Source organism: Somniosus microcephalus, unplaced genomic scaffold (genome assembly GCF_052327205.1).
Source record: "Somniosus microcephalus isolate GS21.2 unplaced genomic scaffold, FLI_Smic_1.0 unresolved_chr9, whole genome shotgun sequence".
NCBI lineage: Eukaryota > Metazoa > Chordata > Chondrichthyes > Squaliformes > Somniosidae > Somniosus > Somniosus microcephalus.
Window position 1 is genome coordinate 10,292,739 of NW_028225187.1, and position 23,446 is coordinate 10,316,184.

The following is a 23,446-nucleotide window of genomic DNA, read 5'->3' on the forward strand; positions in this document are numbered from 1 at the left end:
CACCTGTATTGTGAGCCAGATCAGCTCATTCCCCGGAACATGATGAACACTCTGCGCCCTCCAACACCGGATTAGCCCCTGTATTGTGAGCTGGTTCAGCTCATTCCCCTAGAACTGATGAACCCACCGCGCCCTCCACCCCCGGACTAGCCCCTGTATTGTGAGCTGGTTCAGCTCATTCCCCGGGACCTGATGAACCCACCGCACCCTCCACACCCGGACCAGCCCCTGTAATGTGAGCTGGGTCAGCTTATTCCCCTGGACCTGGTGAACCCACAGCGCCCTTCACCCCCCGGACCAGTCCCTGTATCGTCAGCCAGTTCTGCTCATTCTCCGAGACCTGATGAACCCACCGCGCCCTCAACCCCCGGACCAGCCCCTGTATTGTGAGTCTTTTTAGCTCTTTCCCCGGGATCTGATGAAGCAACCACTCCCTCCACCCCCGGATCAGCCCCCGTATTGTGAGCTGGTTGAGCTCATTCCCCGGGACCTGATGAACCCCCCGCGCCCTCCACAGATGGACAGACCCTTTATTGTGAGCTGTTTCAGCACATTCCTCGGGACCTGGTGAACCCACCGTGCCCTCAAACCGCGGACCAGCCCCTGCATTGTGAGCCGGTTCAGCTCATTCCCCTTGATGTGATGAATGCACCTCGGTCTCCACCCACGGAGTAGCCCCTGTATTGTGAGCTGGTTCAGCTCATTCCCCGGGACCTGATGAACCCACCGAATCCTCCACCCCCGGACAAGCCCCTGCATTGGGAGCTCGTTCAGCTCATTCACGGGGAACTGTTGAACCCACTGCGCCCTCCACCCGTGTACCAGCCCCTGTATTGCGAGCTGGTTCAGCGCATTCCTCGGGGCCTGCTGAATCAACCGCGCCCTCCACCCCCGGACCAGCCTTTGTATTGTGAGCCATTTCAGCTCATTTCCCAGGACCTAATGAACCCACCGCGCCCTCCACCAACGGACCAGCCCCTGTATTGTGAGATGGTTCAGCTCATTCCCCGGGACCTGATGAACCTACCGTGCCCTCCACCCCCGGACCAGCCCCTGTATTGTGAGCCAGTTCAGCTCATTCCCCGGGACCAGATGAACCCACTGCGCCCTCCACTCCCAGACCAGCCCCTGTATTGTGAGCTGGTTCAGCTCATTCCCCGGGACCTGATGAACCCACCGTGCCCTCCACCCCCGGACCAGCCCCTGTATTGTGAGCCGGTTCAGCTCATTCCCCGGGAATGATGAACCCACCGCGCCCTCCACCCCCGGACTAGCCCCTGTATTGTGAGCTGGTTCAGCTCATTCCCCGGGACCTGATGAACCCACCGCACCCTCCACACCCGGACCAGCCCCTGTAATGTGAGCTGGGTCAGCTTATTCCCCTGGACCTGGTGAACCCACAGCGCCCTTCACCCCCCGGACCAGTCCCTGTATCGTCAGCCAGTTCTGCTCATTCTCCGAGACCTGATGAACCCACCGCGCCCTCAACCCCCGGACCAGCCCCTGTATTGTGAGTCTTTTTAGCTCTTTCCCCGGGATCTGATGAAGCAACCACTCCCTCCACCCCCGGATCAGCCCCCGTATTGTGAGCTGGTTGAGCTCATTCCCCGGGACCTGATGAACCCCCCGCGCCCTCCACAGATGGACAGACCCTTTATTGTGAGCTGTTTCAGCACATTCCTCGGGACCTGGTGAACCCACCGTGCCCTCAAACCGCGGACCAGCCCCTGCATTGTGAGCCGGTTCAGCTCATTCCCCTTGATGTGATGAATGCACCTCGGTCTCCACCCACGGAGTAGCCCCTGTATTGTGAGCTGGTTCAGCTCATTCCCCGGGACCTGATGAACCCACCGAATCCTCCACCCCCGGACAAGCCCCTGCATTGGGAGCTCGTTCAGCTCATTCACGGGGAACTGTTGAACCCACTGCGCCCTCCACCCCTGTACCAGCCCCTGTATTGCGAGCTGGTTCAGCGCATTCCTCGGGGCCTGCTGAATCAACCGCGCCCTCCACCCCCGGACCAGCCTTTGTATTGTGAGCCATTTCAGCTCATTTCCCAGGACCTAATGAACCCACCGCGCCCTCCACCAACGGACCAGCCCCTGTATTGTGAGATGGTTCAGCTCATTCCCCGGGACCTGATGAACCTACCGTGCCCTCCACCCCCGGACCAGCCCCTGTATTGTGAGCCAGTTCAGCTCATTCCCCGGGACCAGATGAACCCACTGCGCCCTCCACTCCCAGACCAGCCCCTGTATTGTGAGCTGGTTCAGCTCATTCCCCGGGACCTGATGAACCCACCGTGCCCTCCACCCCCGGACCAGCCCCTGTATTGTGAGCCGGTTCAGCTCATTCCCCGGGAATGATGAACCCACAGCGCCCTCCACCCCCGGACCAGCCCCTGTATTGTGAGCTGGTACAGCTCATTCCCCGGGACCTGATGAACCCACTGCGCCCTCCACCACTGGACCAGTCCCTGTATTATGAGCTGGTTCAGCTCATTCTCCGGCACCTGATGAACCTACTGCGCCCTACACCACCGGACCAGCCCCTGTATTGTGAGCCGATTGAGATAATTCCTCGGGACATGATGAACCCACCGCGCCCTCCACACCCGGACCAACCCTAGTATTGTGAGTTGGTTCAGCTCATTACCTAGGACCTGATGAACCCTCCAAGCCCTCAAACCCGGACCAGCACATGTATTGTGAGCCAGTTCAACTCATTACCCGGGACCTGATGAACCCACCGCGCCATCCACCCCCAGACCAGCCCTTGTATTGTGAGCCAGCTCAGCTAAATCTCCGGGACCTGATGAACCCTCCGCAACCACCCCCCATGTAACAGAACCTGTATTTTGAGCCAGTTCAACTCATTCCCCGGGACCTGATGAACCCACCGCTCCCTCCACCCCCGGACCAGCCCCTGTATTGTGAGCCAGTTCAGCTCATTCCCCGGGACCTGATGAACCCACTGCACCCTCCAAACCCGGACCAGCCCCTGTATTGTGAGCCAGATCAGCTCATTCCCCGGAAAATGATGAACCCTCCGCGCCCTCCACCACCGGACTAGCCCCTGTTTTGTGAGCCGGTTCTGCTCATTCACCGGTACCTTATGAACTCACCGCAACCTCCAACCCCGGACCAGCCCCTGTATTGTGAGCCAGATCAGCTCATTCCCCGGAACATGATGAACCCTCCGCGCCCTCCACCACTGGATTAGCCCCTCTATTGTGAGCTGGTTCAGCTCATTCCCCTGGAACTGATGAACCCACCGTGCCCTCCACCCCCGGACTAGCCCCTGTATTGTGAGCTCATTCAGCTCCTTACCCGGTAACTTATGAACCCACCGCGCCCTCCACCACCGGACCAGCCCTTGTATTGTGAGCCAGTTCAGCTCATTCCCCGGGACCAGATGAACCCACTGCGCCCTCCACCCCTGGACCAGCACCTGTATTGTGAGCCAGTTCAGCTCATTCCCCTGGAACTGATGATCCCACCGTGCCCTCCTCCCCCGGACAAGCCCCTGTATTGTGAGCCAGTTCAGCTCATTCCCCGGGACCTGATGAACCCACCGCGCCCTCCACCACCGGACAAGCCCCTGTATTGTGTGCCAGTTCAGCTCAATTCCCAGGACATGATGATCCCACCGTGCCCTCCACCCCCGGACCAGCCCCTGTATTGTGAGTTGGTTCAGCTCATTCCCCGGGACCTGATGAATGCACCGTGCCGTCCACCCCTGGACTGGCCTCTGTTTTGTGAGCTGGTTCAGCTCATTCCCCGGGACCTGATAAACCCACTGCGCCCTCCACTCCAGGACCAGCCCCCGTATTGTGAGCTGGTTCAGCTCATTCCCCAGGACCTGATGAACCCACCGCTCCCGCCACCATCGGACCAGCCCCTGCATTCTGAGCTGGTTCATCTCATTCCCCGGGAATGATGAACCAACAGCGCCCTCCACCACTGGACCAGCTCTTGTATTGTGAGCTGGTTCAGCTCATTCCCCGGGAATGATGAACCAACAGCGCCCTCCACCACTGGACTAGCCACTGTATTGTGAGTCAGTTCAGCTCATTCCCGGGACCTGGTGAACCCACCATGCCGTACATCCCAGGACCAGCCCCTGCATTGTGAGCTGGTTCAGCTCATTCCCTGACAACTGATGAACCCACCGCTCCCTCCACCCCCAGACCAGCTCTTGTATTGTGAGCTTGTTCAGCTTATTCCCCAGGACCTGATGAATGCACTGTGCCCTCCACCCCTGGACTGGCCCCTGTATTGTGAGTTGATTCAGCTCATTCACCGGGACCTGATCAATCCACTGCGCACTCCACTCCCGGACCATCTCCTGTATTGTGAGCTGGTTCAGCTCATTCTCCGGGACCTGATGACCCCCCGTGCCCTCCACCCCCGGACCAGCCCCTGTATTGTGAGCCGGTTCAGCTCATTCCCCGGGAATGATGAACCCACCGCACCCTCCACCCCCGGACCATCCCTATATTGTGAGCTGGTTCAACTCATTACCTAGGACCTAATGTACCCTCCGAGCCCCCCACACCCGGACCCGCACCTGTATTGTGCGTCAGTTCAACTCATTCACCGGGACCCGATGAGCACACCGCGCCATCCACCCCCACACCAGCCCTTATATTGTGAACCAGTACAGCTCATTCCCCGGGACCTGATGAACCCTCCGCAACCACCCCCCACGTACCAGAGCCTGTATTTTGAGCCAGTTCAACTCATTCCCCGGGACCTGATGAACCCACCGCTCCCTCCACCCCCGGACCAGCCCCTGTATTGTGAGCCGGTTCAACTCATTCCCCGGGACCTGATGAACCCACCGCAACCTCCAAACCCTGACCAGCCCCTGTATTGTGAGCCAGTTCTGCTCAAACCCCAGGATCTGATGCAACACCAGGACCGCAACCCCCGGACAAGCCTCTGTATTGTGAGCCAGATTAGCTCTTTCCCCGGAACATGATGAGCCCACCGCAACCTCTACCCCCGGACCAGCCCCTGTATTGTGAGCCAGATCAGCTCATTCCCCGGAACATGATGAACCATCCACGCCCTCCACCACTGGATTAGCCCCTGTATTGTGAGCCGGTTCAGCTCATTCCCCTGGAACTGATGAACCCACCGCGCCCTCCACCCCCGGACCAGCCCCTGTATTGTGAGCCAGTTCAGCTCATTTCCCGGGACCTTATGAACCCACTGTGCCCTCCACCCCTGGACCAGCCCCTGTATTGTGAGCCAGTTCATCTCATTCCCCTGGAACTGATGAACCTACCGCGCCCGCCACCCCTGGACCAGCCCCTGTATTGGGAGCCGGTTCAGCTCATTCCCCGGGACCTGATGAACCCACTGTGCCCTCCACCCCTGGACCAGCCCCTGTATTGTGAGCCAGTTCAGCTCATTCCCCTGGAACTGATGAACCCACCGCGCCCTCCACCCCCGGACCAGCCCCTGTATTGGGAGCCGGTTCAGCTCATTCCCCGGGACCTGATGAACCCACCGTGCCCTCAACGCCCGGGCCAGCACCTGTATTGTGAGCTGTTTCAACTAATTCCCCGGGACCTGATGAAACCACAGTGCCATCCACTCCCGGACCAGCCCCTGTATTTTGTGCCCGTTCAGCTCAATCCCCAGGACATGATGATCCCACCGTGCCCTCCACCCGTGGACCAGCCCCTGTATTGTGAGCCGCTTCAGCAGATTCCCCGGACCCTGATGAACACATCGCGCCCTCCACCCCCGGACCAGCCCCAGTATTGTGAGCCAGTTCAGCTCATTCCCCGGGACCTGATGAACCCACCGCGCCCTCCACCACCGGACCAGCCCCTGCATTCTGAGCCGGTTCATCTCATTCCCCGGGAATGATAAACCCACAGCGCCCTCCACCTTCGGACCTGCCACTGTATTGTGAGTCAGTTCAGCTCATTCCCGGGACCTGGTGATCCCACCGCGCCCTACACCCCAGGGCCAGCCCCTGTATTCTGAGCTGGTTCAGCTCATTCCCTGGCACCTGATGAATCCACTGCCCCCTCCACCCCCGGACCAGCCCCTGTATTGTGAGCTGGTTCAGCTCATTCCCTGGGAGCTGATGAACCCACCGCATCCTCCACCCCCGGACTAGCTCCTGTATTGTGAGCAGGTTCAGCTCATTTCCCGGGACCTGATGAACCCACCACGCCCTCCAACACCGGACCAGCCCCTGTATTGTGAGCAGGTTCAGCTCATTCTCCGGGTCTTGATGACACTGTGAATCTGCTCCATCCCTTTTCTGTGCAGTGTTACTGGCCGGAGTTGTGACCCTGTGTATCCGCTCCCCACTCGCTGTGACTTAAACTCGGGGCTGAGCAGCAGCTGTTGGGCCGGGTGCTAAATGGAGCTGAGTTTCCTCAGTCACAGAGCAGGCCCTGTAATCCGGGCAACCAGCCTCTGTCTGGCCCTCACTCACCGATCAACCCATGCCACACCACCCGGCACTGCAACTGCGTGCTTTTGGGTGTGGCACTGCGCCTGCGTGTGAGGGCAAGGGATAAATAAAGAAAGGAGCACCGCCTTCCACTCCTCCCTTAACTCCCTTTCTCATCAAACACGCAGGTTTACACTCTGTGTAAAGTTAAGTCACATGGGATTGGGGGCAAGGTATTGACTTGGATAGAGAACTGGTTGGCAGATAGAAAGCAAAGAGTTGGAAATAATGGGTCTTTTTCTGAGTGGCAGTTAGTGACTAGTGGTGTACCGCAGGGATCTGTGCTAGGACTCCTGTTATTCACAATATATATTAATGATCTGGAAGAGGGAACTAGATGTAATATCTCCAAGTTTGCAGATGACACAAAGCTGGGTGGGCGTGTGTGCTGTGAGGAGGATGCCAAGAAACTCCAGGATGATTTGGACAGGTTGGGTGATTGGGCAGAAGCATGGCAGATGCAATATAACGGCGATAAATGCGAGGTTATCTACTTTGGTGTCAAAAACAAGAAGGCAGATTATTATCTGAATGGCAATAGATTGGGAGAAGCGGAAGTGCAACGAGACCTGGGTGTCCTTGTGCAAAAGTCGCTGAAGGAATGCATGCAGGTGCAGCAGGTGGTTAAGAATACAAATGTTATGTTGGCCTTCGTAGCGAGAGGGTTTGTGTACAGGAACAAGGATGTCTTGCTGCTGTTGTACAGGGCCTTGGTGAGACAATATCTTGAGTAGTGTGTGCAGTTTTGGTCGCCTTATCTGAGGAAGGATGTTCTTGCCATGGAGGGAGTTCAGCGAAAATTCACCAGACTGATACCTGGGATGGCAGGAAGGACGTATGAGGAGAGATTGGGTCGATTGGGCTTATACTCACTGGTGTTTAGCAGAATGAGAGGGGATCTCATTGAAACTTATAAAATTCTAACAGGACTAGACAGACTAGATGCAGGAAGGATAAATGAATTTTTTGCATCTGTTTTCACTATGGAGAAGGACGATGTAGACATAGAAATAGAGCGGGGGGACTGTGATATGCTCGAACATATTAACATCGAGAGGGAGGAGGTATTGGCGGTTTTAGCTGGCCTAAAAATGGATAAGTCCCCAGGCCCGGATGAAATGTATCCCAGGCTGCTGTGTGAGGCAAAGGAGGAGATTGCGGGGGCTCTAACACATATATTCAGGACCTCTCTGGCCACAGGGGATGTGCCAGAGGACTGGAGAACCGCTAATGTAGTACCATTATTGAAGAAGGGTATTAGGGAAAAACCGGGGAACTACAGGCCAGTGAGCCCAACATCAGTGGTAGGAAAATTATTGGAAAAAATCCTGAGGGACAAAATTTGTCTCCACTTGGAGAGGCAAGGATTAATCAGGGATAGTCAACATGGCTTTGTCAAGGGAAGATCATGTCTGACTAATTTGATTGAATTTTTTGAGGGGGTGACTAGGTGCGTGGATGAGGGTAATGCAGTGGATGTGGTATACATGGATTTCAGTAAGGCCTTCGATAAAGTTCCGCACAGGAGACTGGTCAAGAAGGTAAGAGCCCATGGAATCCAGGGTGCCTTGGCACATTGGATACAAAACTGGTTAGTGGCAGAAGGCAGAGGGTGATGGTCGAAGGTTGTTTTTGTGATTGGAAGCCTGTGGCCAGTGGGGTACCACAGGGATCAGTGCTGGGTTCCTTGCTGTTTGTGGTCTACATTAATGACTTGGATATGAATGTAAAGGGTATGATCAGTAAGTTCGCGGATGATACAAAAATTGGTAGGGTGGTAAATAGCGAGGAGGGTAGCCTCAGTCTGCAGGACGATATAGATGGGTTGGTCAGATGGGCGGAACAGTGGCAAATGGAATTTAACCCGGAAAAGTGCGAGGTGATGCACTTTGGGGGACTAACAAGGCAAAGGAATACACAATGAATGGAAAGACCCTAGGCAAGACGGAGGGTCAGAGGGATCTGGGTGTGCAAGTACACAGATCCCTGAAGGCGGCGGAACAGGTGGATAAGGTGGTAAAAAAAGGATATGGGATACTTGCCTTCATTAGCCGAGGCATTGAATATAAGAGCAAGGAGGTTATGATGGAGCTGTATAAAACACTGGTTAGGCCACAGCTGGAATACTGTGTGCAGTTCTGGTCGCCACACTACAGGAAGGATGTGATCGCATTAGAGAGGGTGCAGAGGAGGTTCACCAGGATGTTACCAGGGCTGGAGCGCTTCAGCTATGAAGAGAGACTGGGCAGATTGGGTTTGTTTTCCTTGGAGCAGAGGAGGCTGAGGGGGGACATGATTGAGGTGTACAAAATTATGAGGGTCATAGATAGGATGGATGCTGAGGAGCTTTTTCCCTTAGTAGAGGGGTCAATAACTAGGGGGCATAGATTCAAGGTAAAGGGCGGGAGGTTTAGAGGGGATTTGAGAAAGAACTTTTTCACCCAGAGGGTGGTTGGAGTCTGGAACTCACTGCCTGAAAGGGTTGTGGAGGCAGAAACCCTCACAACATTTAAGAAGCATTTGGATGTGCACTTGAAATGCCATAGCATACAAGGCTACGGGCCAAATGCTGGAATATGGGATTAGATTAGACAGGGCTTGATGGCCGGCGCGGACACGATGGGCCGAAGGGCCTCTAACAGTGCTGTATTACTCTATGACTCTATGACTCTATGTTCCCGATGGTGGGGGAGTCCAGAGCCAGAGGTCACAGTCTAAGGATTAGGGGTAAGGCATTTATGACAGGGATGAGGAGGAAGTTCTTCACCCAGAGAGTGTTGAACCTGTGGAATTCTCTACCACAGAAGGCAGTAGAGGCCAATTCATTAAATATATTCAAGAAGGAGTTGGATATATTTCTTAAGGTTAAAGGGATCAAGGGCTATGGAGAGAAGGCAGGGACAGGGTACTGAATTTGGATGATCAGCCATGACCCCATTGAATGGCGGAGCAGGCTCAAGGTGCCGAAAGGCCTACTCCTGCTCCTATCTTCTATGTTTCTATGTTTCTGTTCCAAGCTGCACTCCGTGACAAACTGCACTCAGTTGTGAATTACAATTCTGAACTGGACGCTGGATTTACTGAGTTATTTTCTATCAGTGAATCTATTTCTGAATTTCACGATGGCAGTTGAATTAAATGATTATCGTTTAAGTATAAACTGATAAAATGACATGTAAATCTTATATTTTAATGATTATTTGTAAAATTATTTTGTGTTGTCAGAACAGTTTCTTGTTGGTCCCATGATCCAGGTGTATAGATACATACAATTCGATAACAGTAACAGATTTAGATGGTTTAAGACAATCTGATTTTCAGCAGTCACAGGGTGAATCTCCAACAATGTCACTATTTTATTGATGTACTTCTGTAGATGCGGCACTGCTTAATGTTCTGTGCAGCTGCAACTGACGGTGGATTCAGTGAACCCGCAGTGTCAGGTCTGGTGGTGTAAAATTCTGTTATTTGAATCGCAGCTTCATGGTTGGAAACACTGGTTGAATGTTCAGGGTTAATGTTCTTCACTAAACTCCGAACATGTGATGTTGGTTTTGTTATTTCCGTTTTCAGTTATTGTCGGTGAGTGATTTCCTCTATTGCCAGGGTAGCAATCTGTCAGATCTCAGTACAAAAGGCCTTGGCTCCAATTTATATCTGAATGACTGTGAAACATTCAGTGTAAACTCCTGTCTATGTACTCGGCAGTCCAGGAGTAGGAACCTGTTGTTTCTGAGCAGTAGGACATGTAGATACATATAATTGGTAAGACTTCCTGTTGCCATGGTTTATTAAGTTATTTTTAAATTTGATAACCTCTGTCACATTATATTTTTGAGTGGGGAATATCGTTCCACATGTTATTCAGTTCTGGGCACCGCCCCTCAGGAAAGAGATGTTGGCCTTGGAGGGTATGTAGCGCCGATTCATCGGATGATACCTGAGCTAAAATGGTTAAATTATGAGGACAGGTTGCAAAGACTAGGCTTGTATTCCCTTGAATATAGAAGATCAAGGGGTGATCTAATTGAGGTGTTTAAGATGATTAATGGAGTTGACAGGATAGATCTTGAAAAACTATTTTTCCTCTGGTGCGGGAGTCCTGAACAATGAGGCTTAAACTTCAACTTAGAGCGAGGCTGTTCAGGGGGGATAGAATCATAGAATAATTGTCATGGCACAGTAGGAGGCCATTCGGCCCGTCCAGCCAGTGCTGGCTCTCTCCAAGAGCACTTCAGCTCAATCCCCCGCCCTTTCTCCGTAGCCCTGCAATTTTTTCAGGTAATTCTGCAGTTCCATTTGGTTGGCAGAAAGTATTTCTTAATACAAAGGGTAGTAAAAAGCTGGAAATCTTTCCCCCAAAGAGCTGTTCAGGCTGGGGGACAATTGAAAATGTCAAAACTGAGATTAATAGACGTTTTCTCTCTCCACGGATGGTGCCTGACCTGCTTAGTGTCTCCAGCATTTTCTGTTGTTATTTCAGATTTCAACATTACAGTATTTAGCTATTGTATTAATAGATGTTTGTTGGGCATTAAGGGTTACGGAACCACGACAGGTCCATGGGGTTAAGATACAGATCAGCCATGGTCTAAATGATTGGTGGAACAGGCTGGAGGGGCTGAATGGCCGCATCCTGTTGCTGTGTTCGATGAAGACATTCCACCACTGGGGGACCGACAGTGATACTCTCCTGCTGTGTCACTCTCCCGCGCAGGTGCAGTGCCACGCCCTTGCTGTCCCGCGCAGGTGCAGTGTCGCTCCCTTACTGACCCGCGCAGGCGCAGTGCCACTCACTTGCTGTCCCATGCAGGCACACTGCCGCTCCCTTGCCACGCAGAAGAGGCGCAGTGCCGGGCCCCTGCCGTGCCACGCAGAAGCAGTGCCGGGCCCTTGCCGTGCCACGCAGTGCCGAGCCCTTGCCGCGCAGGTGCAGTGCCGGCCCCTTGCCGCATAGCAGAGGCGCAGTGCCAGGCCCCTGCCACACCGCCCATGCACAGTGCCAGGCCCGCGCAGGCGCAGTGGCCGGACCCTTGCAAAACGTGCAGGCGCAGTGGCCGGGCCCTTGCCACGCAGGCTCAGTGGCCAGGCCATTGCGGCACAGGTGCAGTGGCTGGACCCTTGCCATGCATCGCAGGCGCGGTGGCCGGACGCTTGCCGTGCCATGCAGGCACAGTGGCCGGGCCCTTGCCACGCAGGTGCAGTGGCCGGGCCCTTGCCGCGCAGGCGCAGTGGCCAGGCCCTTGCCACGCAGGCGCAGTGGCCGGGCACTTGCCGTGCAGGCGCAGTGGCCGTGCCCTTGCCACGCAGAAGCAGTGGCTGGGCCCTTGCCATGCCATGCAGGTGCAGTGGATGGGCCCTTGCCGCACAGGCGCAGTGGCCGGTCCCTTGCCGCGCATGCGCAGTGGCCGGGCCCTTGCCGTGCAGGTGAGTGGCCGGGCCCTATCCGCACAGGTGCAGTGGCCGGGCCCTTGCCACGCCGACGCAGTGGCCGGGCCCTTGCCGCGCAAGTGTCAGGTCCTTTCCACCGCGCAGGCACCGTGCCCACGCCGCGCAAGCGCCGGGCCCTCGCCGTGCAGGCGCCGGGCCCTCACGGCACCATGCCCACTGGTCAGCCAGGCCCTTGCCGCGCCGCGCAGTCGCAGTGCTGCGCAGGCGCCGGGCCGTGGCGTGCCCATGCCATGCAGGCGCAGTGACGGGCCCTTTCACTCTCCCACACAGGCGCAGTGCCGCTCCCCTGGTGATCATGGGTTTGCTGTGTGCTGGGCCGCGCGGCGCCGGCCGCTCAGTAACAGGATCATTGCCCGGGTTACAGGTCCTGCTCTGTGACTGAGGGAACTCGGCTCCATCCAGCATCCGGCCCGACAGCGGCTGCTCAGCCCCGAGTTCAGATCAAAGCGAGGGAGCAAATTCACACGGTCACCGCTGCGGTCAGTAACTCCGCACAGAAAATGGCGCATTTCCGCCCAGAGCAGTGAAAATGGGGGAGTCTCAGGGGGCCGGAATTTTACTGTGAGGAAAATCTCCAAACTAAACACACAGCCCTGCAACTGGGGATCTGAGGAAAGGGACAAAATCAAACAAATACTCGGCCTTCAAATTGGATTTTTAGTAAGCAGATTAAAAGTCGACATTACATTATTTCACGCTTTCAATAAATATTGTTCTAATTTTCTGTTCTACCATAATTAGATATCCCAGTGAATGATGGAGTGATTGAGGAAGGTCCACAGCTGAGAGTAAACAGGGTTTGTAGACGGAGGAATGACAGCAGGTGAACCAGCACAGGATTGTGAGCACCAACCAGAGAGAACCCTTCCGATTGAAAGAGCTTCCAGAGATCGACTGTGGAACAAGGTAAGAGAGAGTCCCATTGACTGAGATACACACTGGTCCTGGAGATGGACTGGGGAGAAAGGTCAGAGAGAGTCCCATTGACTCAAATAGACACTGGTCCTGGAGATGGACTCGGGAGAAAGGTCAGAGGTCGTCCCATTGACTCAGATACACACTGGTCCCGGAGATGAACTGGGGAGAAAGTTCAGAGAGAGTCCCATTGACTCAGAGAAACACTCGTCCTGGAGATGGACTGGTGAGAAAGGTCAGAGAGAGTCCCATTGACTCAGATACACACTGGTCCTGGAGATGGACTGGGGAGAAAGGTCAGAGAGAGTCCCATTGACGCAGATACACATGGGTCCTGGAGATGGACTGGGGAGAAAGGTCAGAGAGAATCCCATTGACTCAGATACACACTGGTCCTGGAGATAGACTGGGGGGAAAGGTCAGAGAGAGTCCCATTGACTCAGACACACACTGGTCCTGGAGATGGACTGGGGAGAAAGGTCAGAAACACTGATCCTGGAGATGGACTGGGGAGAAAGGTCAGAGAGAGTCCCATTGACTCAGATACACACTGGCCCTGGAGATGGATTGGGGAGAAAGGTCAGAGAGCGTCCCATTGACTCAGATACACACTGGTCCTGGAGATGGGCTGGGGAGAAAGGTCAGAGAGAGTCTCATTGACTCAGGTACACTCTGGTCTTGGGGACAGTACATACAGGTTACAAAGTGAGGCAGGTATTGGTGAGAATGAGGCTGGTAATGTCTGACCACCGAGCACAATTATCCAGCATGAGGCTGTGCAATGGGATGTGAAGTGAGACCTGTTTCTGTCTCTGAACACACAGTCACACTGAATCTTGTGTATGTTTTAAAGTAAAGGGGTTTGATCTAAGAGGTGACTCTGGAGCAGAGCCCAGCAGATGGACACGTGTCTGTTTGTTAGTTGGGACTGCACTCACACCGACACCTTCAGATCTCAGTGTTAAAATAGTTCAGATCTGGTGACAAATCGAGGGGAAAGATTGAACAGGCAATCTAATTAAAGTCAATTCATTGAACAGGATTCAGAGACAAACCTACAGCCTGTGACCAGCAGATATGGAGTATTGTCAGATAGTGAATGCTGAGCACAGCGTTATTACGTAAGGAGCAGGTGTAGGCCACACAGCCCCTAGAGCCTGTTCCACCATTCAATAAGATCATGGCTGATCATCGACCTCAACTCCACCCTCCCGCCCGATCTCCATATCCCTTGATTCCCCTAGAGTCCAAAAATCTATCTATCTCAGACTTGAATGTACTCAATGACTCAGCATTCACAGCCCTCTGGGCAGAGAATTCCAAAGAGTCACAACACTCTGAGTGAAGAAATTCCTCCTCACCTCAGTCTTTAATGGCCGACCACTTATCCTGAGACTATGCCCCCTAGTTCTAGAAACTCCAGCCAGGGGGAGCAACCTCGCAGCATCAACCCTGTCAATCCCCTTCAGAATCTTATATGTTTCAATGAGATCACCACTCATTCTTCAAATCTCCCGAGAGTATAGGCCCATTCTACACAATCTCCCCTCATAGGACAACCCTCTCATCCCAGGAATCAATCTAGTGAACCTTCGTTGCACCGCCTCCAAGGCAAGTATATCCTTCCTTAGATAAGGAGACCAAAACTGTGCACAGTACTCCAGGTGTGGTCTCACCAAGGTCCTGTACAATTGCAGCAAGACTTCCTTACTCTTGTACTCCAGGCCCCTTGCGATAAAGGCTGACATACCATTGCCTTCCTTATGCTTGCTCTACCTGCATGCTAGCTTTCTGTGTTTCTTGCATGAGGACACCCAAACCTCTCTGATCACCAACATTAGAAAGTTTCTCACCATTTAAAAACTATTGTGCTTTTCTATTCTTCCTCACGTTTCCCTACATTATACTGCATCTGCCACCTGACTGCCCACGCAATTAGTCTCTCTATATCCCTTTGCAGACTCTGTGGTCCCCTCGCAGCTTACTGTCCCACCTAGATTTGTATCGTCAGCAAACTTGGATACATTACACTCGGTCCCTTCATCTAGGTCATTAATGTAGATTGTAAATAGCTGAGGCCCCAGCACTGATCCTTGTGGCACCTCACTAGTTACAGCCTGCCAAACTGAAAAAGATCCGTTTATCCCTACTCTCTGTTTTCTGACCGTTAACGAATCCTCTATCCATGCTGCTTTATTACCCCCAACCCCATGGGCCCTAATCTTGTGTAGTAACCTTTTATGTGGCGCCTTATTGAATGCCTTTTGGAAATCCAAATATACTACATCCACTGGTTCCCCTTTATCTACCCTGCTAGTTACATCCTCAAAAAACTCTAATTTGTCAAACATGATTTCCCTTTCATAAAACCATGTTGACTCTGCCTAATCATGTTATGATTTTTCTAAGTGCCCTGATACAACTTCCTTAACAATGGATTCCAGCATTTTCTGAATGACTGATGTCAGGCTAACTGGCCTGTAGTTTCCTTCTTTCTCTCTCCCTCCTTTCTTGAATAGCGGTGTTACATTTGCAACCTTCCAATCCACTGGGACCGTTCTAGAATCTGGGGAATTTTGGAAAATCGATACCAATCTATCCACTATCTCTTTGGCCACCTCTTTTAGAACCCTAGGATGTAGGCCGTCAGGTCCAGGGGATTTGTCTGCTTTTAGCCCCATTAGTTTATCTAGTACTTTTTCTCTACTTATATTAATTACGTTAAGTTCCTCACCCTTGGTTCCCCACCATTATTGGTATGCTTTTTGTGTCCTCTACTGTGAAGATAGATACAAAGTTTGTATTTGTTTAATGTTTCTGCCATTTCCTTTTTCCCCTTAATAATTTCTCCTGTCTCAGCCTCTAAGAGACCAATGTATACTTTTACTACTCTCTTCCTTTTTACATACTTGTAGAGGCTCTTACAATCTGCTTTTATATTTCTTGCTAGTTTTCTCTCATTCTATTTTTTCCCTTATTAATTTTTTGGTCAATCTTTGCTGGTTTTTGAATCTCTCCCAATCCTTAGGCTTACTATTATTCTTTGCAACATTATAAGCTTCTTCTTTCAATCTAATGCTATCCCTAACTTCTTTAGTTAGGGCGGGGGGCTGGGCCAGTGGGTGTGATGGGCGGAGACCTGGGCCAGTGTTGGGGGGTGTGGAGTGCGGGTGCGGAGGGAGCGGGTATGTGGGCCAGTGAGGTGGTGGGGGGCTGGGCCAGTGTGGGGGGGGGGTTGCAGTGTTGGGCCAGAGGGGGCAGTGGGGACCTGGGCCAGTGAGGTGGCTGGTATCTGGGCCAGTGAAGTGGTGGGTATCTGGGCCAGTGAGGTGGCGGGGGGCTGGGTCAGTGGAGGGGGCGTGTATTTGAGCCAGTGAGATGGTGGGGGCTGGGCCAGTGTGTGTGGGGGGCGGAGGCCTGGGACAGTGTGGGAGGCTGCGGAGTTCTGGGCCTTAGGGGGTGTGTATCTGGGCCGGAGGTGGTGGCTATCTGGGCCAGTGAGGTGGCGGGTGGTGGGCCAGTGGGTGTGGGGGGCGGAGGACTGGGCCTGTGTGGGGGATGTGGAATGCTGGGCCAAAGGGGGCGGGTATCTGGGCCAGTGTGGTGGTGGGGGGCTGAGCCAGTTTGGGGGAGGGGGCGCTGTGCCCGTGGGGTGACGGAGGAACAACATCACTTGAATTGTACAGGGTCGGTCAGAAGGTAAGTTCCATGTTGCTGAGCCTCACTGCAAGTAAAATATGCTTTGACTGAGGTGTTTGATAGAAACATAGAAGAAAGGAGCAGGAGTAGGCCATTTGGCGCCTCGAGTCTGCTCCGCCATTCAATGAGATCATGGCTGATCAACCAAATTCAGTACCCTGTCCCTGCTTTCTCCGCATATCCCTTGATCCCTTTAGCCTTAAGAAATATATTTAACTCCTTCTTGAATATATTTAATGAATTGGCCTCAACTGCTTTGTGTGGCAGGGAATTCCACAAGTTCACCACTCTCTGGGTGAAGAAATTCCTCCTCATCTCAGTCCTAAATGGCTAACCCCTTATCCTTAGACTGTGACCCCTGGTTCTGGACTCCCCGACCACCAGAAACATCCTTCCTGCATCTAGTCTGTCTAGTCCTGTTAGAATTTTATACGTTTCAATGTGTCCTCCTTTGTGAAGACAGAACCAAAGTATGTATTTAATTGGTCTGCCATTTCTTTGTTCCACATTATAAATGCATGAGGGAGAAAGGAATCTAAGTTTATGCTGATGGGGTTGGATGAAGAGCGCTGGCAGCAGGCTCGTGTGGAACATAAAGTGGCACAGACCACTTGGGCTGAATAGTTTGTTTCTCTGCTGTTAATTCCATGTAAAACAGGAGGTGACGATGCTGCATTTTCTGAGACAGTTTGGTATAAAGAGAACATCAGAAGCTTTGCTCTAATTCTGTAGCCTGCAACAAGCAAACTCCTCCGGTGGAACTGAGAGATTCCAGTCGCCCAGCCAGAGCACGTGGAATATTCTGTAAAAGTGAACTGAGTTTAACTGTTTCTTAAACATTGAATCACAAATAAGGTTTGTGTATTTCACAGAGGAGGGTTTAATCAGAGACTCGTCCCATTTGGCACGTGGGTGAAGAGTCAGGCAGGTACATCTCCATCTCCAGCCTCCCTTTCCTCAATGTTTTGCCGCCTCCCGAATTTCTGCCCATCTTTTTCACAGCCTCATGTTTGAAGCTCTCCAATCGGGTTTCTGCACCAGCCACAGCACTGGAATGACAGTAACCAAAGTCCCAATCGACACAATCTGAGACTGTGACCGTGGTAAACCATCCCTCCTCATTCTTCACGACCTCTGCCGTCTTTGACACGGTCGAGCACAACATCTTCCAACGCCTCACCCCCATTGTCCAGCTCAGTGGGACTGCCCTCAATTGGTTCCTCTTTTACCCATCCAGTCGTAGCCAGAGAATCACCATCAATGGCTTCTCTTCCCGCTCCCACACTGTCCCCTCTGGAGTCCCCCGTGGATCTATCCTCGCCCCCTCCTATTTCTCATCTACGTGCTACCCCTTGGAGACAGCGAAAGACAAGTGGTTAACTTTCACATGTACCCTGACGACACTCTGCTCCACATCGCCACCAGCTCTCTCGAACCCGCCACTGACTCTGCTTTCTCACGCTGCTTGTCCGACATCCATCTGTGATGAGCTACACGTTTCTCCAATTAAACTTTGTGAAGACCAAAGACATGGTCTTTGGCCCCTGCCAGGAATTCTGTTGCCTCCCCGTCCCAATCAGAGTCTCAGATTTAAACAGACTTTTTGCACGTGATATCAAGAAATGTCTGACTGCATTGGATACAGCAAAGGATATGGGCCCCGACAACATCCCAGCTATCGTACTGAAGACTTGTGCTCCAGAACTAGTCGCGCTCTAGCCAAGCTGTTCCAGTACAGCCACAACACTTGCATCTATCCGACCATGTGGAAAACTGCCCAGGTACGTCCTGTCCACAAAAAGCAGGACAAATCCAACCTGGCCAATTACTGCTCCATCAGTCTACCCTCAATGATCAGCAAAGTGATGGAAGGTGTCGTCGACAGTGCTATCTTGCGGCACTTAGTCACCAATAACCTGCTCAATGATGTCCAGTTTGGGTTCCACCAGGACCACTCGGCTCCCGAGCTCATTACAGCCTTGGTCCAAACATGGACAAAGGAGCTGAATTCCAGAGGTGAGGGGAGAGTGACTGCCGTTGATATCAAGGCAGCATTTGACCAACTGTGGCATCAAGGAGCCCTAGTAAAACTGAAGTCAATGGGAATCGGGGGGAGCACACCACTGGCTGTAGTCATACCTAGCACAAAGGAAGATGGTTGTGGTGGTTGAAGGTCAATCATCAGAGCCCCAGGATATCGAGGCAGGAGTTCCTCAGGGCAATATCCTAGGCCCAACCATCTTCAGCTGCTTCATCAACGTCCTTCCCTCCAACATAAGGTCAGAAATGGGGATGTTCGCTGTTGACTGCACAGTGCTCAGCGCCATTCACAACTCCTCAGATAATGAAGCAGGCCATGCCCGCATGCAACAAGACCTGGCCGACGTTCAGGCTTGGGCTGATAAGTGGCAGGTAATGTTCGCACCACAGAAGTGCCAGGCAATGACTATCTCCGACAAGTGAGAGTCTAAACGACTCCCCTTGACATTCAATGGAATTTTCATCACCGAATCCCCCACCATCAACATCCTGGGGTTCACCATTGACCAGAAACTTAACTGGACAAGCCACATAAATACTGTAGCAACAAGAGCAGGTCAGAAGCTGGGTATTCTGCAGCGAATATCTCACCACCTGACTCCCCAAAGCCTTTCCACCATCTACAAAGCACAAGTAAGGAGTGTGATGGAATATTCTCCACTTGCCTGGATGAGTGCAGCTGCAACAACACTCAAGAAGCTCAACACCATCCAGGATAAAGCAGCCCGCTTGATTGACACCCCATCCACCACCTTAAACATTCACTCCCTCCACCACCGGCGTACCGTGGCTGCAGTGTGTACCATCTACAAGATGCACTGCAGCAACTCGCCAAGGCTTCTTCGGCAGCACCTCCCAAACCCGCGACCTCTTCCACATAGAAGGACAAGGGCAGCAGGCGCATGGGAACTCCACCACCTCCAAGTTCCCCTCCAAGTCACACACCATCCTGTCTTAAAAGTATATCGCTGATCCTTCATCGTCGCTGGGTCAAAATCCTGGAACTCCCTCCCTGACAGCACTGTGGGAGTACCTTCACCACACGGACTGCAGCGGTTCACGAAGGCGGCTCACCATCACCTCCTCAAGGACAAGTAGTGATGGTCAATAAATGCTGGCCTTGCCAGTGACGCCAGATGCCATTAACGAATAAAAAAACAGTTTTATGGAATGGATAATGGAGACATAGAACATGGAAAAGGATGCCAGATGAGACTATCGAATGCCGTTGGAAGGTGAATGATGGATAAGGAAGGGTTACACACCATGGTCACAGTTTGCGACGGTTCAGGGCAAATTAGAGTTGCATAGAAACTGCAGCAGAGAAACAGTCCATTCACCTCAAGTGGTCTATGCTGTGTTTATACTCCACAGGAGCCTCCTCCTACTCTAATTACATCATGACACTGTATCCACATATACATTCGAGAGCGTTAGACTCGCGACACCAATATTAATAAACATTCAGAAAGCCGGAGAACCCGTCCTCCTGGAGTGGATTGAGCGAGTTTGTCGCACTCCCCTCACTTCAGAAAGAAATGAGGTCATTCACGTTGGACCTAAAAAGGATTGATCAGAGAATTTTCTAAATGGTTAGAAGTTAGGAACTGTGGATGAACAGAGAGAACTAGGGGTCCATGTAAACTTAACCGCAGAGCTCAGCCGTTCAGGGGTGATGTTAGAAAGCATTTCTTCAGACACAGTGTAGTGGAAATCTGGAACACTCGCCCTCAAGTAGCTGTTGAGTTTCGGTCAATTGAAAATGACAAAACTGTGATTGATAGATTTATGTTCGGCAATGGTATCTGGGTTATGGAACCAAGGCGGGGAAATGGAGTTAAGATACAGCTCAGCCATGATCGAATTGAATGGAGGAACAAGCTGGAACGAATGAGTGGCCTACTCCTGTTCCTATGTTCCTGGGCCTCTATTTATAAAGCCAATGCTCCCATATACGTTTCTAAAAGCCTTCTCGCCCTGTCCTGCCACCATCAAAGATTTCTGTGTCTATACCCCAAGTTTTTCTGTTCCAGCAACCCCTTTAAATTGTACCAGTTGGTTTAAATTGCATCGCCTCATTCTTCCTTCCAAAATGCAGCATTTCACACTTCTCTGCATTAAATTTCACCTGCCATGTGTCTGCCCATTTCACCAGTGTCTCTATTTCCTCCTGAAGTCTCCTGCTATCCTCCTCACGGTTTACGACTTTTCTGAGATTCGTGTCATCGACAAAATTTTAAATTATGCCTTGTATACCTAAGTCCATGTCACTGAAATAAATCAAAAAGAGCAGTGGTCCTAATACCGACCCCTGGGGACACTGTAAACTTCCCTCCAGTGTGAACAATATCGGTTCACAACTACTGTCTGTTTTCTGTCCCTTCGCCAATTTAGTATCCACGCTGCCACTGCTCCTTTAATATCATTGGCTCCAATTTTGTTAACCAGTCTATTATGAGGTACTTTATCAAACGCCTTCTGAAAGTCCATATACAGAACATCAACTGCACTACCTTCATCAACCCTCTCCTATTTCATCCATTAGCTCATTCAAGTCAGCCAGGTTTGATTTGTCTGTCGCTAATTAACCCATGTTCTTCCAAGTGACAGTTAATTTTGTTTCAGAAATGTTGTCCCGAGGAGTTTCCTCAACACAGATGTTAAGCTGAGTCGCCTGTAGTTGTTTGGTTCATCACTCTCTCCTTTTTTGAAGAGGGAAGTAACGTTTGCAGCCCTCCCGTCCTCTGGCACCTTTCCCATATCCAAAGATTGGACGATTGTGGCAGAGCGGGTGACATTTCTACTTTGAGCCTTGTCCACTGTTTTAGTACATCGTTCTAATTGATTTATATCCTGTCCAATTTCTCTACCACCTTCTCCTTTACTGTACGATTGGCAGCATCCTCTCCTTTTGTGAATGCATTGGCAAAATGTTAATTTAGTACCTCAGCCATGCCCTCTGCTTCCACAAGATGATTGCCTTTTTGGTCCTTAATCGGCCCCACCTTTACTTGGACTATTCTTTCCCTATTTATATGTATAAAAAAGGCGTTAGTGTTCCCTATTATGTTACCACTAATCATTTCTCATACATTCTCCTTGCCCCTCTGTTGCTGTTGTGTGTTTATTCCACTCGTAAGAAGTCACACAACACCAGCTTATAGTCCAACAGTTTTATTTGAAATCACAAGCTTTCGGAGCGCTGCTCCTTCGACAGGTGAAGTGGAGAGATGCATAAAGACACAGCGTATAAAGTCAGAGAATAATGTCAGATGATTACAGGTAATCTTTCTAGCTGCCATTTATCACACCTTGGCAGAGAGATAATCACAGCGATCAACGGTGTGAATGGTGTCCAAACATGTTAGTCAGGAAAACATTACATCAAAGAACAATGAGGTGGGGTCACAAGGTGTCAAATGTTGCAGATGCTGGGGTCTGTATGAAAAACAAAAAACAGGCAAAAAATCATATTTTTTTGCTGGAAATCACAGCAGGTCCGGCCGCGTCTGTGTGGAGAGAACAAGCCAACGACAACTCCACTATTGGCAGCGTTAGTGAAACAGCAACATACTGAAATTTACAAAGCCTCAAACTGGTACTGAATTAATGAATCGCTTTTACATTTCCACAGTGGGGAAAAGAAAGACGGCTGATTGATAGTTTCAATGGACGCACGAGCACGGGCACACACACAAATTGAGAATTATGATTGTAAATCAGCAGTCACATCCACCAGTTGTATATTCATGGTATTTTCTGAGATCCCAGAGCTACCAGCTGCTGTACTGATGGGGGAGGAGGGACTTGATATAATGTTAACAAGGCAATGTTCTCCTTCTCATTTTAATATTTCCATAGATCCCCCTGTTAATATTATATTTGTTACAGAGCATCAGAGCCTGGGAACACCTGTCACCAGCATGGCTGAAGGTCCAGACAGGGGAGAAGATCCAACATCTTCACCAAGAATGAGAATGGACAGAGGTAGGCTCAGAAAACTCTGTAAAATACAATTTCTGTCCCGACAAAAGGTCCAGATCTAGTGCATGAACCTGCAGCTCTCACAGGTCGAGGGAACAGGACAGGGGCTGAGTACAAAGAGGGGAGTGAGTGACCATCGAGCGGGACACCGCAGTCACAGCTGGAGGAAGCCCCTGAGTACTGGAACTGTCCAATAGATACCTGGTATTGGGGACTGTAAGGTGGATAGAGACTGTGACTCAGAGGATCACAGTCACAGGTGGAGGGGCCCCCTGAGTACTGGAACTGTCCAGTAGATACCTGGTATTGGAGACTGTAAGGTGGATAGAGACAGTGACTCAGAGGAGGGTCATCCTGAGCATCAGTGGCACCAGAGAGCAGGAGGCCACCCCGAGTGTGTCGGGGTGAGAGGCAGGTGCGACACAGGATTAGGAGAATGATAATGGTGGGAGATTCTCTCGTCAGCGGAATGGACAGACTCTTCTGCAGTTCTGAGCAGGTCCCGAATGGTAAGCTGCCTCCCTGGTGCCAGAGGGAAGAAGAACCTTGAACATGTGGGGCCATCTCTGGGAAGGAAAGGAGAGCAGAAAATATCAATGGTTGGAGCCAGTTACACGGATAGAAATACGTTTATAGAGAGAATTTTTAGCCTCGGTTTAACGTCTCCTCCGAAAGACGGCACCTCCGACAGTGCAGCACTCCCACAGTACTCCACTGGAGTGTCAGCCTAGATTTATGTGCTCAAGTCCCAGTTATGAACCCACAACCTTCTGACTCAGAGGCGAGTGTGCTACCCACTGAGACACAGCTGACACTCTGGGAATGAGTGAGTGGAGCAGTGGGAGGGTGAAACGGGGGCGAATGTGTTGTCCACTGA

General features: G+C 51.6%; 1 long non-coding RNA gene across 1 annotated transcript in view; it reads left to right on the forward strand.

The window, feature by feature from the left end:
• The window catches only part of LOC147084740 (uncharacterized), a 53,974-nt gene extending 31,408 nt beyond the window's left edge, over window positions 1–22,566 (forward strand). The window contains exons 3-4 of the long non-coding RNA XR_015075853.1: window positions 12,673–12,837; window positions 22,477–22,566. This is a non-coding gene — a long non-coding RNA (uncharacterized LOC147084740). The remainder of the gene's footprint in view (window positions 1–12,672; window positions 12,838–22,476) is intronic.
• The last annotated feature ends 880 nt before the right edge of the window (window positions 22,567–23,446 follow it).